The following is a 19,498-nucleotide window of genomic DNA, read 5'->3' on the forward strand; positions in this document are numbered from 1 at the left end:
TTAAATCAAAACAGATATCAGAAAAATTAGAAAACAGAAAAAGAGGAGAAACTTACCTGCAGCCCAGCTCCTGTGCGGCCTGGCCGGCCCAGCAGCGAGCAGGCGGCCCAGCCCGCCTCCTCCTCTGTCGTCTTCATCCTCGATAGAGGGAGGGGAGCGTGCCCGGCGTGCGCGCGCGCCACCGCGCCACGCCACCAGCCTCCCTGCCTGCCTGGCCTCTCCCTCCTCGTCTGGATGCCCCGGAAGACGCCACGCCCCCCCGTACCCTCTCACTCTCCCCCGATTCTTCCTCTCCTCTCCCTCGCTCTCTCTCTCTCCCGTGTCCGAACGCGTCGGTCACCGCCGTTCGCCATAGCCGCCGCCACCGGCCTCCCCTCGCCTCCCCGACACGCGCAGGAGCTCCGCCCCCTCGCCCTGAAGCTCCCCGTCAATCCACAAGACGCCGGACGCCCTGTGGAGCCGCCATCGCCGTCGTCTTCCACCTCGGGCTCCGACCACCACCGCCGTCGATTCGCCGCACGCAGGACGTCCCCGAGCCCGCTAACGCCTACGCTGGATCCACCGTGAGCATCTCTCCGTTTCCCCTCTCTTCTCCCCCTCGTTCCCGCGCCGTAGCTCCGTTCCCCACCACGGCCGAACCTCCACCGCCGCCGAGCTCGCCGTCGACGCAGCTCCGGTGACCATTTGGTCACCCCGGCGAGTCCAACAAGTTCGTAAGGCCCCGTAGAGCATCCCTAGCGCTTTGCTTCGCTCGCCTTCGAGCTCCAACCGCGATTTCGTGCAGGACCGAACTTCGGCGGCCGCAGCCGAGCTCGCCGCCGTCGACTCCGGCCACCCCAGGCCCAGCCACGGCCACCGCCCGACGCGCCATCGTGCTAGCTCTCCAACGTGCCTAGCCGCACGCCATTTGGAGCACCACAGAGGAAACCCGGGGCACATGTACGCCGCGGACCTCGCCGGCGACTAACCGCCGGCGGGTTTGACTTGTTTGACCTGGGATTTGACCCCCCAGGGTCGCTGACTAGTGGGGCCAGGCCCTGCTAATTTTAGTTAAAAAAATAAATAACTAAACCTAATTAGCCACTAACACTGACCAGTGGGCCCGACCCCCCTAATCCTTTAATTAAGTTAATCTAACCCTGTTTAACCCCCTGTCACTGACGTGTGGACCCCACACGTCAGGTTTGACCCTAGCCAGCCGCAGTTGACTGCTGACGTCGTGATGACGTCATGCTGGCGCAATTATATGATTTCTGGATTTAAATTAAATCAGGAAATTCCAGAAATTGTTTTAAACTTCAAAAATTCATATCAATTCAACCGTAGCTCAGATTAAAATAATTTATATATGAAAAATTATCAGAAAAATGCAACCTTTCCATCTGTACTAGTTTCATGCATGACAAACCAACTTATACATGCTCAATATGAGAAAACACATTATGGCATATATAAGAGACTTAATTTAGAATTGCATTTGAGCTTTGGTTCAAATGGACTTCAAACCAAATGAGTACTAGTTGCACTAGCACAATCAGCATCACATCTTCATGCCATGTTCATGCATCATTGTGTTGCATATGCTTGTGTTTTGATTGTTGGCACCGTTCCTTCTCGATAGGTCCTGCTCCGGAGCTGTTCCAGAGTACCTGTCGGTGAAGCAGTGCCTCCTCTGTTGATTTACCAGGCAAGCAAACCCCCTTGTTCATTCCGATACAATCCTACTCTCTCGCTCCTGCTCTCAGTTATTGCATTAGGACAACAACGATTCATCTGCTACTTTGTGCTGCGGTAGTTGAACCCATTCCTCTGCATGACCTGTCATTGCCACAGTAAATAGTTGAAACCCACTAGCATGTGTAGGAGTTGATTGTGCCATGTTGTGTTCCTACCATGCTATGCCTGCTATTGCTTAGAGTGTGTCAGGTCTGATTCATTGGGAATGAATTGGAGTGTTATGTTATGTTCTGATGCTGAGAGTGAAGTGTGTGAACACGATTTGGTAAAGGTAGCGGTGAGAGGCCATGTAGGAGTACATGGTGGGTTGTCTCACTGGAACCGTCCTTAAGCACCGAGTTCTATGTATGTTGTCCAATGACTCGATACTACCACACATTGGGCTCCGGGCGCTCCAAGCCCTCTCGACTTATTAACCAACTTGATCTCTGTCCAGGAGTCGCAACTAGTTTCTGGTGTTTGTAGGTAGTGATATTTTTCTACCAGGTGGCACCCGGCAGGGTGGGCTTGGGACAGACTAGGCACAGGTGGCACGGTGTACCAAGTGGCACCCGGATGGTGGGCTTGGGAACCCTGCTCACATCGTTTGGGGCCGTGAGCGACACCCCGGCCGGATCTCCTTGCGGATGGAACCCGAATAGGCGATAAACCTGGGCTAGAGTCTTGTGTGGTTAGTCAGGTCATGGCCGACACCCTCGCCAGGCTTCCGCTTGAAGGTTGCCGAGATACATGACGTGTACATGGCGGTAAGTGGCGAGAGCGTGTGTGAAGAAGTACACCCCTGCAGGGTTAACATGATCTATTCGAATAGCCGGGTCCGTGGTTATGGACTTCTTGGATGCTTACATGGTACATAGACAACTTGAAGTGGATACTCTAAAATGCTCAAGACAAGTGTGAGTGCTATGGATAGCCTTCTCGTAAGGAGGCGGGAATGAATCCATAGTAGTGTATTGTGTGGTGATTAGTGGACTCGTGTACGTTGTCTCACCTCAAGAGTTTGTGGTAGTCGTAGAACAGGATAGCCACAGAGTCAAAGCTGGCTTGCTGCAACTAAACCCCACATTGCCCTCTTGATACAAATGCATGTATGATAGGATCTGATGTAAGTCTTGCTGAGTACCTTTGTACTCATGTTGCTTTATTTATGTTTTTGCAGCGGAGACTTCGGTCTTACTAGTGTTCTCGTGGACTTCGACTAGTAGCTTGTACCTCAGCTACGATCTTGATCAGATGTTGTAGATAGTCAGGCTCTTCAGCCTTTTTCATTTGTAGATGTCTGTACCGAGACATGTAATGCTTCCGCTTGTTGCTTGTATGCTCTGTATGATGGGTTTTGTGACCCCTGTTTGCAATAAATGATATGATGGCTCTTCTGAGCCTTTATCTATATGATTGTTGAGTTATGATGTGATGCCATGTTGTACAGCACATACTTGCATGTTATGCGTACGTGTAACGTGTATTGCTATGTGTGGGATCTGACTATCTAGTTGTTTATTCTTAGTAGCCTCTCTTACCGGGAAATGTCTCCTAGTGCTTCCACTGAGCCCTGGTAGGTTGCTACTGCTCCGGAACACTTAGGCTGGCCGGCATGTGTCCTTCTTCGATCATGTGTCTGTCCCTTCGGGGAAATGTCACGCGATGAATACCGGAGTCCTGTTAGCCCGCTACAGCCCGGTTCACCGGAGTCCTGTTAGCCCAGTGCTACAGCCTGGATTCACTCGCTGATGACCGACACGTTCGATGCTGGGTCATGGATGCCTGTCCCTGTAAGTTAGTGCCACTTTGGGTTTACGACTAGCCATGTCAGCCCGGGTTCTTTATCATATGGATCCTAGCGACACCATCATATACGTGTGCCAAAAGGCGCAAACGGTCCCGGGCAAAGGTAAGGCGACACCCGTGGGGATACCGTGCGTGAGGCCGCAAAGTGATATGAGGTGTTACATGCTAGATGGATGTGGCATTGAGTCGGGGTCCTGACACTAACTAAGGCTTCCTACAGTCAGGATGGCTCTGATACCAGCTCTGTGGGGACCCCGACTCATAAGTCGAGTTCAACGAATGCACGTGTACAGTGATCCCAGAGATCAATGCTCACTGAACACACAGAAGCTGAATAACAAGAGTCTTACATCCATACATATCATCTTACACAAATGATGACCATTATGGTCAAGTCTTACATTGATAAGGCCTTAAGGGCTGAACATCAAATGAAACACAAGCAGCGGAAATCTTCGTCAATAAGTAGAACCCAAGCCATCTGCCTTAACCCTACAGGCATTCTGACTGGGAAACGTCCTAGTTCACATGTTCATCTCCAAAGAACTCTTCTTCGAACTCCAGTTCTTCCATGCCTGGTCAATTAAATAACCAGTGGCAAGCCAATGAGTATTTTGAATGTACTCGCAAGCAACCCATGTTTTGGTTCAAGATACAACAATGCATGATATAGGTAAATTTTTGCAGAAAGCTAGTTTTGAGTGCAATGACATGTTCAACAACTTGTAAGACATGCAACAAGAGAATTCAAGTAACCATGAGGACAGGTTACAGATATATACATAAATAGAGTGGGCACCAACCCAACTCAATCATGTCAAGTCCCTTGACTTGACCCAAGTAGTTTTATCAACACACACACACAGTTTGTAAACATGTGGACGTAGCCCAAGAGCGGTTACCCAACTGTCCTTGACCGGGGACACGGCTATTCGAATAGTTTTACACTCTGCAGAGGTTGCACACTTTACCCACAAGATCCGGGGAACTTCCGTGTCATCCACGACCCGCGATACCTCAAGTACCTGGGGTAAGAACCCGATCACTACCTTTCCCTAGATGACACTAACATGGAGTCCATTCGATTGGTAATAACCCCCGTGCCCAACATTATCACATCTTAAAATTGTGGAGCATCGCTCCCATATTCATCACATACTGGCACGGGGTACCAACGGTGTGTCCGGTGCCCCATAAAAATGTTCTTGGCCGCCCTACCTGGCACGACCCCATCCCGAGAGAGAGCACCAACTCTCCCCCATCACTAGTAATGCGGGCTCCAAGCTAGTATCGACCTAGGTAATCAATAATGCCCTTTCCCATACAAGGGTAGAGTGGTTGTGCATGTAAGGTTGGAATAACGGTCGCAACTTAAACAAATCCATTTTGAAAACAACACACTCTTGCCTCAGTACACCACTTCGTCATCAAGTGGTTACCCATCTCATCATCTCCCTCGGGCATAAGTGGCACCCGACGGGGTTTTTGAAAAGTCCTTTGAAAACACTTTGTCTCCTTCATCATGCATATTCCCGTCCCTTTTGCGTAGCATCTACTTTAGCATCCTATCTACTCCCACCGGCATAACCCTCATAAGAAGGTAGGGTCATGCACAATGCAAGTATCAACGAGGAAGTACGGTGGCAAACCATCAAAGTGGATACCACATCATCATGATTCCGTTGCAACAACAATATGGTGCTATATGACATGCATAAAAAGGGTTTCATAGACATGGTCAAAGGGCTGCTTGCCTGGTTCATCAGAGTCTTGAAATCTTCTGGTCCTTCTCCAAGTACTCCGTCTACTTAGTAAACTAACGTCGGAAACAAACACAATAATCAACACAACAAGGCAAAAGTAAAAGTGCTCTAAAAATGTGAGTTGGACTTTTCTAGGATACCTCTGGTCATATGAGGAGTGACCAAAGTGCTTTCATTGGGATTTGATGAATGGATATCTCTGAACATTTCAATATGATGGAATCAAGGGATTTGTGGATTTGCAAGAAGTGTACAGAAATATATTTTTTGGAAAATGAGCAAAGATACCCATTTAACAAAGGATGATTTTAGGAGAATCTAGGATTTGGTTTCACTTGATTTGGAGTTAAATGATTTCTTTATGAATTTGCAGAGTTGGCTATACATGAAGAAATAGACCATTATTTGAGGTGGTACAGAAAGTATTAGTAAAAATGTTCAAAAACTAAGTTTTGAACTGAGAAGCATCTAGGAATTTGAATCATGGCATTTGGATCAACTTTGAGCTCTCTGTGATTTTCTAAAGTTCATCACAGAAATAGGAAAAATAGGATTTGATAAATATTTGTGAAGGAAATGCTTCTGTAAAAATGTGACAATAGCACCATGTGGTAGGGCATGATTTTAGAACCTACTAGAAATTTGAATCATCAAATTTGGAGTTAATTTGAATTATTTATGGATTTTTGAAGTTGACTAGAAAAAGAAAAAAAAGGAATAAGGCTTTAACCTTACCCTGCGCACAAGGCGACAGATAGACCGTGGGCCGGCCCAGCGGCTCGGCTGCGCGGGCAGAGGTGGTGACGTCGAAGGAGCCAAGAAGGAGTACGCCTTCGCTGCGGGGACGCGGGAGACGGCGAACCCGCCTCCACTTGCCTGCGTGGCCCGGTGGCTGGGCCACTGATGAGCGGGCCCCGCCTGCAGGTTCGTCCTCAACCTCCCGCGCGGGCGCGAAGGGAGACAGAGGAGGCTTTCGATGCCGGCCGCCGGTGCTACAGGGCATCTCCGGCGATGAGCCGCCCACCGGCGTGCTCAAAGGAGAGAGACGAACCGGGGAGACCCCACCACGGGTGCCTGCGTCACCGGATGGGAACAGGGCTTCGCCCGTGACGGACATTGGCGTCGGGCGAGAGTGGCCATGGCCTAGCGGCTTGCCGGAGGAGAAAGAAGGGTGCGGTAGAGCTCCTCTGGTTCTGGGGGGTCTTGTGATGCAGTTATAGGGAGAGGAGGGAGTCGGGACGGCACGAATTTTGGCGATGGACGGCGGCTCGGCTTCGGCCTTGGAGGTGGATGGGGGGCACGGGAGGAAGAATGGCGAGGTCCAGGGGGTCCAGGGGAGGGAGAGAGTGCAGTTGGAGACGAGATAGGGCTCGGGGTGGCCTTTAAATAGGAGGGGCGCGGTGCACCGTGGCTCGTGCGCCAGCGAGCTTCTAGCCATTGCTGGAGGCCACGGGGGATCACTTGAGCGTGTCTGGGGTCCTTGTCGGAGAGTTCTACATCGAGGGGAAGGAAGAGAGAGAGCGGGGAAGGCTAGAGCTTCGCGCGTGTGAGGCCGCTCATTGGAGCTCTCAGGCGGCCGGCGCGCGTGCGAGCAAGGGCGGCAGGAGGGAGAAGGAGGAGGGGGACAGAGGTGTGGCGTGTTGCGGACGCCAAGGCGCATCGTCGGGCGCGCTAGGGAGGCCCGAGGTGGCCGGAGGTGCTTGGAAGAGGCCAGCTACAGTGCGGAAGTGCACTGTAGCGCGCTCCAGAGCATGCAAATGGCCGGCATGCCATTTTTTTGGCAAAGTGGGCACGACCAAGCATGTCTGGTAGCTCTAGGGAGGAGTAAAGAATATGGGGAAATCCTTGGATGCCTTGGGTGGCCACTGGAGGCAGGAGGGAGGTGAGGAAGAGAGGGAAAGGGGCTGTCCAGAGGGGTAAATGAGGTGGTTTCACCCCTCAATCATTGAGCTGAGGTGCAACCATTGTTACTGGAGGTAGATGGGGACTTGGAGGGGCTATGGTAAAAAGGGGAGGCCATGGAGAAGAGTGGAAGAGGTCAAAGTAGTTGTTTTAGTAAAATGGCAGAAGGTGTTTGTTGCTGGTTTGGGCAATAAGATGAACTCCTCTTGTCATAAGGCTTGACAGGGTCAAATGTCATGAGAAAATAACGGGTTTCACCAATATTGAGTTCATTTGGGCAAAGTTGCCAATGCAACTTTTGTAAACCCTAGAAATCAACAGAAATGGACTTGTGTAGATCTAGTTGAGCAAATCACTTCTCCTTGATGCACCATTTGGTGTAGTGGCCTCATTTGGTCATGTGCACATGCTCACAAAAGTTGGGGTCAAGGAGAGAAAGTTGGTAGTACAAAGTTGTTCAAATTTGGTTCTGGACAGGAAGGGTTTTGGGGCACTTTGATCAATATTTTGAACATGACCATGTGTTGAAACTCTTATATATGGACAATATATGTCCACTGAGTTTCCCTGATTTTTGTCAAATATTTTTAAAACAATAAAATAATTTTTCCCTATTAAAGACCATTCCTGGCCTTAAGAAAAAGCTTTTAAATAAAATAGGAAAATAACTTTCAAAATTATATTTTTGTGGTTTCTGGGTATCCTATATATAATAGGAGCCAAGTATATTTTTGGAAAGATTTTTACTGCCCTTAATTAAGTACTTGCAGTGCAAACCTCAATTCAGGGGTTTTTGGAAAACTAATTTTAGAAAATACTTTTTGGCCAAATTATTTTTGTAAGAAAATACTATAATGCTATATACACATGGCATGATCATTGGGAAAGGTTTTTGGATCAAGGATAAGGAGTATAAGAGTTGGAGGATTTTATTTTATTTTTAGAGCACTTGCAAACAACAGACAAAAACCAATCAAGGCAAGGTCCAAAACACTCAAAAGTTTTTGTCAAACCACATTTTATCATGATTGTTAGCTTAAGTGTAGTCGCATGAAAATCATGGTGTGACAGTACTCCCTTGTTCTGTGTGATTCGGTTTAACCACCTGGAGTTTAGCTATGTCGACTGCAGGGATAATCAAAGTCTCCACTGCTTGCCCCGTGTTCGATGGAACAGAATATCCCTACTGGAAGAATAAGATGTGCATGCATCTTGAAGCCATTGATGTCGACCTCTGGTATGTCGTCAAGAATGGCGTTCCCAAAACTAGTGAAGGTGTCACCCCTTCTGATGTCAAGAAGTTCATTCAACTGGACTCGACTGCAAAGAACATCATCTGTGGTCATCTGACCAAAGGACAGTATGGCCGTGTGAGTGCTCTGGAAACATCAAAGCTAGTCTAGGACTGGCTGTCCAAGGTCAATGAAGGCGTCTCTACACAGAGAGACCAGAGGATCAGTGTTCTTCGCAATCTCTTCAACCGCTTCAAGAGGAACGACAATGAAAATGTCCAACTCACGTTTGATCGTCTGACTGACATCACAAATGAGCTTCAAGCTCTTGGGGCCACTGAGATCACCAAGCATGAAATCGTCAAGACACTGTTGAGATCACTTGACAACTCCTTTGACAGCCTTGCCCTCATGATTCAAGAATGTCCTGACTTCAAGACACTCGATCCGTCTGATATACTTGAGAGGCTCAACACACATGAGTTCTAGCTTTCTGAGAAAAGAGATATCTATGGTCCCAATTATGGCCGAACTCGTGCCTTGAAGGCAAAAGTGATTTCCTCATCTGAAGAAGAATCTGACTGCGGTTCTGATGATCCTGAAGTCATTGGAATGGAACTTGCCATGCTTGTGAAGAAGTTTCAGAGGTTCACCAAGAAGAAGGGCTTCAGAAAGTCTTCACGATCCAGCTCCAAGATTCATGAAGCTTCCACCCATGACCACAAGAAGAGATCCTGCCACAAGTCCAAGAAACCTGGTCACTACATATCTGAGTGTCCACAGTGGGACAATGAGAAGAAGAAGAAGAAGAAGAGCAAGGAATATGATTCTGATGACAAGAAGAAGAAGAAATCCTCAAAGTCTTCTTCCAAGTCTTCATCACACAAGAAGACCTCATCAGGCAAGGCTCGTGCCTTTGTTGGCAAGGAAATGGATTCAGAGGAGGAGTCTGCTTCTGAGGATGCGGAGGTGGAATCTGGAGAGGAGTCCGACCCTGGCGTTGCGAGTCTGGCTCTAGCCACAGCCTATGTTGCCAAGTCCATCTTCAACACTGAAGGCAATGACTTCCACACCAACGCTGAAGCTGATGACATGGACAATCCTGCTACCACCTACTGCTTCATGGCACGCGGTGCCAAGGTAAAATCACGCGATGCTTACTTTCAAACATCAAGTGAAGATGACTCTGATTGTGAATCTAAACCCAGCTACAAAACACTTGCTAAAATTGCTACTGAAAAACAAAGGGCTATGGAACATACTCAAAAATTGTTAGACAAAAGCGATGACCTGTTGGACGCGGAAATGACACGTTCACAGTCCTTAGTAGAAGACATAAAAAATCTTCATGCTAAGTACCAAGAACTTGAAAGTATTCATGAGACGCTCTCAACCACATATGAAAAGCTCTCCTATGATTATCTTCAAAGGAAGCAAGAGCTTGAGAAATTAAAAGCGACTCATGAAGACCTTCAAACAGAGAATGAGTCACTTCGCGCTCAACAGATCAGTCCCGCTCAGGATGGATTTGAACCACCATGTTTAAAATGCATTGAGCGTGATAACGCTACATTTGTTGCTAAATGTTCCACTGCTCCTGCTGTTTCATTGTCTTCAACTACTGATGTGGTTACTAACCCCTCTGCGGAGGATACCACTAGTATTGCTGATGAAAATGCTAGGTTAAAGACATTGCTTGAAACAGGGATGTACAAAAGTTTGAAGGGACATCAGACACTCTGCAATGTCCTCAAAAAGCAGATTCTGAACCGAAACCCTAGGAAAGAGGGTGTTGGGTTCGAGAGGAAAATGAATGTTGATGGTTCCTATTGGAAGCCTGAGCAGTATCCCAAAACCACATGGGTTTCTGCATAGGAACCTTCAGTGGATCCATCCACTTTATCTGGATTTACCTGTGCTAATCCTATTATCATTGATGAATCCTTTGATGCAAACTATAAATTGTTCAAAAATCAGAATGGTGAAGTGTTTGGCAGGTATATTGGTACTAACTGCAGGAATGGACCTCCTATGAAGAAGATCTGGGTTCCCAAAAGCTGCCTTGAGAATCTTCCAGTGAATGTCATCATGACACCACCAGGGAAGAAGACAAACCCCAGACCAAAGGCATCATATGGTCCAACGGCTACTTACGAACACAGGACTCACTTGAGTCACCCTAATGCCAATGTTTTGCAGGGAAATCATACTCAGACTCATGAATATGAGCATGTGTCTTCAAACCGCTATGTTCATAGAACTAAGAATTTTTCTGCTTATTCACATGAGTATCATTCATTTCCTGCAAGGCTATTTGCTAGGGCTTCAAAGCCGAAATTCTCAGATGCTGCACTTAGACTCATCGCTTTTAAGCCACCCCTGAAAATGTGGGTGGTGAAGAAGAAATAACTCTCTTTTGCAGAATGTGGTCTCCAGCCAGCAATCAATGGCGTCCGATATTATTGCTGGGGACCTAAAACATAAAGGGACGCATGATAAAATGACTTACTATGTATTCCACATATGAATCTCTTATCTGTCATACTGTGTGTTCTAATCTTGATCTATGCTGTGATAATCCTAGTATGCATAAAATGCTTATGCTTCACAACATACCTTGTGAAGCCTATCCTCCTAACTGCACTGTAGGGCATGTCACCAAAACCTTCAGAATGGATTATTGACAGCGGATGCACTAATCATATGATTGGTGATCGAAGTCTTTTCATGGACTCAACCTTACGTCCATCCGACAAGAGTCAAATCACATTTGCTGACACTGATAAAAGCAAAGTATTGGGTCTAGGTAGAGTTGCAATCTCTAGGGATCAACACATGGATAAAGTGATGCTTGTTGAATCCCTTGGGTTCAACTTAATGTGTGTCTCAATGCTTTGTGACTTAAACATGATTGTGCTATTTGGAAAATATCGTTGCCTTGTACTAATGGAATCTGACAAATCTCTAGTCTTTGAAGGATATAGGAAAGATGATCTATACGTGGTAGATTTCTCAGCAGGTCCACAGCTTGTCGTATGTCTTCTCACAAAAGCTTCAGAGTGCTGGCTCTGGCATCGAAGGCTAGGACATGCTGGCATGAGGAACTTACACTCACTTGTCAAGAAGAAGCATGTCATTGGCATCGAAGATGTCAAGTTCAAGAAGGATCATCTGTGTGGTGCCTGTGAAGCTAGAAGGATGACAAGGGCAAAGCACCCCTCGAAGACAATCATGACAACATCTCAACCCTTCGAGCTGTTACACATGGACTTATTTGGACCTACTCACTACTCCACCCTCACAACAACTGCCTGTCTCTATGGCTTCGTCATTGTTGATGACTACTCAAGATGCACATGGGTTCATATAATTCTTTACAAGACTGAAGTGCAAGATGTCTTCAGGCGCTTCGCAAATCGAGCAATGGACAATTATGGCGTGAAGATCAAGCATGTCAGAAGTGACAATGGCACTGAATTCAAGAACACAGGACTTGATCTGTATCTGGATACAATGGGAATCACTCATGAGTTCTCTGCTCCGTACACACCTCAGCAAAATGGCATCATTGAGCGCAAAAACAGAACCCTCATTGAGATGGCTTGAACAATGCTAGATGAATACAAGACACCAAGAAAGTTCTGGCCTGAAGCTATTGATACAGCCTGTCACATCATCAACCGTGTTTAAATCCACAAGCTTCTGAACAAAACATCCTATGAGCTCCTTACTGGCAAGAAGCCAAATGTCAGTTACTTCAGAGTATTTGGAGCTAGATGCTGGATCAAGGATCCCCATCACAAGTCAAAATTTGCACCTAAGGCTCACGAAGGCTTCATGCTTGGCTATGGAAAGGACTCACACTCCTACAGAGTCTTCAACCTCTTTCTCTATAAGATCGTTGAAACTGTGGATGTGAAATTTGATGAAACCAATGGTTCACAAAGAGAAATTCTGCCAAGTACACTAGATGAAGCTCCTCCAAGCGAATCTATCAAGCTGATGGGAACTGGTGAAATCATGCCTTCTGAAGCACAGCCTAAAGAGGAACTTATCATCTCTCCACCAAATCAACCTGAAGACACTGCTCAGACCGAAGACAATCCTCCCAATGATGACAATGATCAGCCAGAGCAAAATCTTCATCATGTTCATCCTCGTGTTGCAAATGAAGTACAAATCGAGAAGATAATTGACAACATCAACGCGCCTAGTCCGCTTACTCGCTCAAGAGCAACACAGTTAGCAAACTTCTGTGGGCACTTTTCATTTGTGTCAATATCAGAACCCAAGAAAGTTGCTGAAGCTTTTATGGAACCCGAATGGATTCAAGCCATGCATGAAGAACTTCAACAGTTCAAGCTGAATAATGTTTGGGAACTTGTCAAGCGACCTGATCCTCGTACGCATAACATTATTGGAACAAAATGGATATATCAAAACAAGCAAGATGAGCATGGTCAAGTCGTCAGAAACAAAGCACGTCTTGTGGCTCAAGGATATACTCAAGTTGAAGGAATTGACTTTGATGAAACATTTGCTCCTGTTGCTAGACTTGAAGCTATTCGCATACTGCTAGCCTACGCTAGTCATCACAACATCTTGCTATATCAAATGGATGTAAAGAGTGCATTTCTCAATGGCAAGATTGAAGAAGAAGTATATGTCGCACAACCACCTGGCTTTGAAGATCCAAAACATCCTGATATGGTGTACAAGCTAAACAAAGCACTGTATGGCCTCAAACAAGCTCCTCATGCCTGGTATGATACAATCAAAGACTTCCCGAAGAGTAAAGGCTTCAAACCTGGATCCCTTGATCCCACACTCTTCACGAAGACATATGATGGTGAACTGTTTGTGTGCCAAATATATGTGGATGACATAATCTTCGGCTGGACCAACCAGAAGTACAGTGATGAGTTTGGGTACATGATGCAAGAGCAATATCAAATGTCCATGATGGGTGAGCTGAAGTTCTTCCTTGGTCTTCAAATTCGTCAGCAACGAAATGGCATCTTCATATCTCAAGAAAAATACCTCAAAGATTGTCTGAAGAAGTTTGGAATGGAAGACTGCAAAGGCTACACGATGCCAATGCCATCCAAACACCATCTTGGTCCCGACGACAATGGTAAAGAGTTCGATCAAAAGGTATACCACTCCATGATTGGTTCTTTGCTTTATTTATGTGCATCTAGGCCAGATATTATGCTTAGTGTTTGCATGTGTGCTCAATTCCAAGCGGCACCAAAGGAATCGCATCACTTAGCTGTGAAGCGAATTCTTTGATATTTGGCTTACACCCCAACACTCGGATTATGGTATCCCAAGGGCTCAAAATTTGATTTGGTTGGATTCTCGGATGCTGATTATGCTGGTGACAAGGTGGATCGCAAGTCTACATCAGGCACATGTCATTTTCTTGGTCGATCACTTATCTGTTGGTCTTCAAAGAAGCAGAACTGTGTATCGCTCTCAACTGCTGAATCTGAATACATTGCTGCTGGATCCTATTGTGCTCAGCTTCTATGGATGAAGCAAACTCTCAAGGATTATGGCATCAACCTGAACCAAGTACCTCTCTTCTGCGACAACGAAAGTGCCATCAAGATAGCCAACAATCTAGTCCAGCACTCGAAGACAAAGCACATTGAAATACGTCATCACTTCCTTAGAGATCATGTTATGAAGAAAGATATAGATATCATGCATGTCAACACTGAAGAGCAACTGGCAGATATCTTCACAAAGCCCTTGGATGAGAAAATGTTTTGCAAGTTACGGTGTGAGCTAAATATCTTGGAATCCTCGAATGTCCTATGATCAGGCACACATCCTAACACTTATGCATGTTGATGACTTAGATGTGCAACACACAAAGTAATGTATTATCTTCAACCAATGAAGATTTACACTCTGAGTGTGAATACATTAACATGGAATTTGACTTCGGAGCGCCACGATAATTGTGCGCCGTGTCTGGGTCTAATACTTCCTATACGGTGGGTAACGCCACCACCAACTTTCTCTGTTTGAAGTGTTTCACTCATGGTGTTATATTGCAATAACTTCGCATTTGGTTTGTCTTCAGTTTCAGTTTATCTTCATGATCTTCTACACTATGATGATTTGATTGCTTTCTGATATATATATATATATATACTAGTGTTCTGTCCTCTACAGCATTCACTTATAGCTATGTCTTCAAGATTGGATCTTTTGAACTAAGTGAATGTGATCGGACCCTAACCTCTCTATGCTTCCTATCTCAAACTCTATCTGTCCAAATCATATGCATTCTACTGAAACTGTCGAATGTCTTCTCTGCGTCCTAGTCAGCAGAAGGCAAAGAGACAAACATTAAATCTGTTTTAAATGACTTATCTTTATTGTTGAAATCCGGAGAAGCTGGAACAACTCTCCGACATGCCTGGCGAGCATGGGAATGTGGGACAATTCTACGTATGTTGCATGCTTGCCACGTACCCCTCAGATGTTAACAGCCAGGGGCACCAGCGTAATTGTGCTGTGTCTCTCACCTACTTATAAATACTTGTCCCCTGCGGTAAAGAAATCCTTCTTCCACCTCTCCACCTCCGTCAAAACCCTAGCGCCACCGCTAGCTCGCGATGACACCGGCGATGAAGCGCTTAGCTGCCGCGACTTCTCCGACGCTGTCCTCACGCCGGCCGCGGACATCGTCCTCTCTGCCGTCGCCGTAGGTGTCCTCCGTCGCCAAGTTAGGGCACGGTGGGCTGAACTGCTCAGTCTCCTAGTCTTCCCACCTAGCAGTTCTTCGTGCGGTAATTATAACTCTATTTTTACCACCTTTTTGATCTTCAAGATTCATCCTGTTTACCAAAAGTAGTTTCTGCCTATTCAATGTTAGATCTATTCTGTCTGCATCTCATACTGCCGAGTCACTTCACTTAGATTTCCTGACTAGTTTGATTCCTCACTTGTACTCATTCATGGATTGGTACAAATCTGGAACCAACTCACCTATATAAGTGAATGTCTTCGCATCATGAGGTCAATATCTTCAAACTGATTTATCTTCAAAATCTTCTGAGAATGCATATGACCTCTTCCCCTTCCCTCGCATCTCTAATGCTATCACAGGTACATGTCCGTGGGAGAATCCCTTGTTTCTCATAGTCTGCATTCATTTGCAGAATACCTACAGCATCATATCAATTCTCCTGAAGCTAGTTCCTGCTTGACCAGCAAGCGTAAATCTCTGAAGCCTCTGAATGTATTGAAGCCATTCGGCTTGAAGTTCATGGCTGCAGAAAAATCAGCAAGGAAGGGTGGCAGACAGCATCATGGGGGAACATCAAGGGATCTGCCTGATGATCTGGCAGAAATGTATAAAACAGATCCTAAAGAAGATTACAATCAGCGCAAGACTCGAATCCAATGGATTCGACGCTATTGGGCTGAACAGTGGTACAAGTACAAGTTCGTCACCCAGGAGTACGCAGAGAAAAATGCTATCAAGAGCCCTTGGGGTGATATTCTCTATCGAGGCCTTCCCCCCAAGAACAAAGCTGAAGCCATTGCACAAGAATTCTATCCATGCATGGTCCGTGGGCCACAGCCTGAAGAAGCCGACCCATCATCATTGCTCTGGTGTCGTGACGACAATCTCTTCAAGCGCAACTTCCAGTTTGCTAAGGCTTCGGCAAAAGAAAACAAGAAGTCACGGGGATTAGACTTCAATCCTGGTCCCTCTGCTCCCCGTGATGATGGCACACGTGAAGCTGAAGAAAACAGAATTGGCCCCTTTGCAAACCTTGATGGCCTCATCACTTACATCTTGGTCCAAGGTGCCAAGGCAGATCATTCTGATAATGATGCTGACACTGATGAAGCCCCAGCTCCTCCTTTGAAGCCACAAAAGCAAAAGAAGCTAAAGGCTTCTAAATCAGCACCTCCAAAGGCTTTACGTGCGAAGCCTCTGGCCACTGCACCTCCTGAAGCCAGTGTGCAGTCTGAAGATCAATCCCGTATCTCCAAGAAGACGGAGAAGAAAAAGCAACTTGTCAGGCATACTGATCAAGCCTTGACTCCTGCCGCCATTCTGCGTGAAGAACCCATTGATCTGTCAAGTGATGAAGATCTTGCTAATGATGCTCTTGAGCAGCTGATAAAGAGCAAGGAAGAAGCAGAAATCTTCAACAATGTGCCTCTCTTTGATGTGGCCATCATCCGCAATTTCATTGATGAGTGGTTCGACACCCCCAATGTCAGCTTTGAAGATTTACAGCTTCCCATTGGCCTCAGTGTCTCTTTCAATGGCGCCATTGCTTCTAAGCTAGCTCTTGCTCAGCGCATCGTTGAGCTGAAGAACAAAATTGATTATGAGAAGGCTCAATTCAAGAAGCATGTGGCGAAGCTCAGTGTTCAAGACGTGAGAAACTTCAAGGTCATGCTGCATGAGCTTAAATAAGCTTTTCTGAAGAAGCGCCAAGAAGCTCAAGGCTCTCGTGACCGCATGAAGTGTTTGGCTGATAAGTGTGTGCTTGCCTACAATGAGGCAGAGAAGCGCAAGTCACTTGGCCGTCCTAGCATTGACCCTAGGATGGCTGCAAAGAAAAAGAAGAAGCTTCCTGCTGACCAGCCTGCACCTTCAAGCCAAGAAGCTCCTCGCATTATCTTCGCAAGTAGCATGACTAGCTCGAAGCCAAAGGTCACCACAACCGCTTCATAACAAAAGAAGACGAGGGCTGCCGAGGCTGAAGCCAGAAAGAGGAAGAACACTGAAGACTCTGATGCCGCTCCCTCCCAGAAGAAGCGCAAGACGAAGAAGACTAGGGCTGCTTCCACAGAGCCCTTAGTTGTTGAACCCATTTCAGTGGTTCGCTCAGCGTCAGAACATCAAGAACAAAGAATGATAGTCCATGAGCCTGCTTAGACAGAGGCTCGTGAAGCTGAAGATATTCCAGCAGCTGAACCCACCGCTGCTGAAGACATTGGTCATGATGACAATGTAGCTGATGATGAAGTTCTTCCTCAGATCGAACATGACATGGTATCATCGCCTGTTCATACGAACAGCGAACTCATCAGCATTCGTCGTCCACTGATGCCAATTGCTCAGGATGCATTGTGGGATGATCACCCACAACTACAAGACTCCCTGAGTACTCCTAAACAACAACAACAAGCTACACCCCCCGTGCAAGAAGAGGATGAAGACTTTCAGGCCCAGCCAACTCCATCTCCCAAGGCATTGCCAGCATTTCGCAGGCTTCGCAAAGGACAAAGGCCTCAAGTCCCTCTGTCGAGCGTTCCAGAAGGAGAAGTGCAACGTTCACCTGTTGCACGTCAAGTATTTTCTGAACCTGCTCCAACTGTGAATGTCTCTGTGTCTGAAGCACAAGCTGCTGAAGACAATCTGGCTGCATCAGCCGATGAGGAACGTCAAGAAGAACGTGTCCAAACTCACCCCATGCCTGAAGAAACAGTTCACAAAGTGAATGTGTCTGTGCCTGACCCTCCAGCTCCTCAAGTGGAGGTTGAAAATCCTGAAGCTGCCACAACCAACGCAAGTGAAGCCAATGATGCTGTCATGGCTGAAGCTAATGTGGAGCTTGAACCAACCAGTGTGCCTGAAGCTAATGAGGCCACTGCACCTGAAGCTAATGAGGCAACTGCTCCTGAAGCACCTGTTGTGCAGCCTGAAGCCTCAGCTGCAGCCACTGCTCCTGTTCCGCCCCCAAGGCCCTATACAATCGAGCAAGCATACAACTATGGTGAGCTAATCATAGTAAGATGGCCCATTCTGGTTCCTCCGCCTATTGTCTCTGGTCCTCAATTTAACTATCACATAGAGCATAGGCCTCAGGTCCAGAAGCCACAACCAAGATTGCCAAGGTTTCCAGGTACTTCCACATCTGTCGGGTCTTTCAATGCAAATGGATTCAAGAGCCACAACACATTCTTTGACAGCTCGAAGAACCCCTACACGAAGCCAAGAATATCATCAGATCAATTCTGGAGTCATCAGCAGTGAACCTATTACTCCTGTGTTCTGTATGATCAAGGGCGCATTTTCCCTCATATGCGCCTCGACACTGAAGCCATTACTGGACTGCCCTGCTTAGAAGAAGCACTTGATTGCTTTCGTGATGCTCGGCTGCTCAGTTTTGTCACAGATAAAGAACACTGGAATGAAGAGCTATTGCTTCAATTCTATGCTACTCTGCACATTCGCGGCTACAACAGAGATATCAAGACATGGATTCTAGAGTGGATGACAGGAAATGTTCATGATCAAGCCAAAGCTCTCGACATCATTGAGCTTACAAGCCTATCCACTCCCGGAGAACTCTATGAACCTGGTTGTCCAAATCACCGCAATGCTCTGGAAAGCATCTTCCATAAGCCTGAACCCAATATGAGTCAGATGTTGAGCATGATGAAGCCCTTGCCACGTGATGCTGAATATCCAACAGAGTTCTTTGTTGAAGACTTTGAGTATTTTCCACGCACCATATATCACATCATCAGGCGAACTCTATGGCCTATCAAAGGACATTCATCAGCGGCAAAGCTTGAAGGAGCTATGAAGACTTTGGTCTTCTACATTCTCAATGGCATCAGCTTCAATGCGCAAGACTTCTTCATCAGGCAACTGGCTGCATCTGGATCTGATCTGTTTGGTATGAAGTTTTATGCTCCATGGGTCATGCGCCTCATCAAGCGACACTCATCTGTTAACTACAACCTTCTGCTCGCAATCATGTGATTTTTCTACCAGAGGTTGATATGTCAGTTGAAGCTATATACCCTGAACCGGCCAAGAAGCCTCTTTGTCTTCAGAATGCTGAGCACCAAAGCTTCACTCAACCCATTGAAGGTGTTCAAGCAGCAACACAAATCTATCCATTGGCTGGAAATACTCGTCTGCCTCATCGACCACCTACTGAAGCCACTGAAAGCACCATTGCCCAAAGGCCTCGGAAGCGTTCTCGCGTTCTCAATGACCGAGAACTTCTTGTGGCCGTTCATCAGAAACAGGATAAACATCACTTTTGGCTCAAGAGACAGATGCAAAGCCTCTTGGTG

This window comes from Triticum aestivum, chromosome 7B, assembly GCF_018294505.1.
Source record: "Triticum aestivum cultivar Chinese Spring chromosome 7B, IWGSC CS RefSeq v2.1, whole genome shotgun sequence".
NCBI lineage: Eukaryota > Viridiplantae > Streptophyta > Magnoliopsida > Poales > Poaceae > Triticum > Triticum aestivum.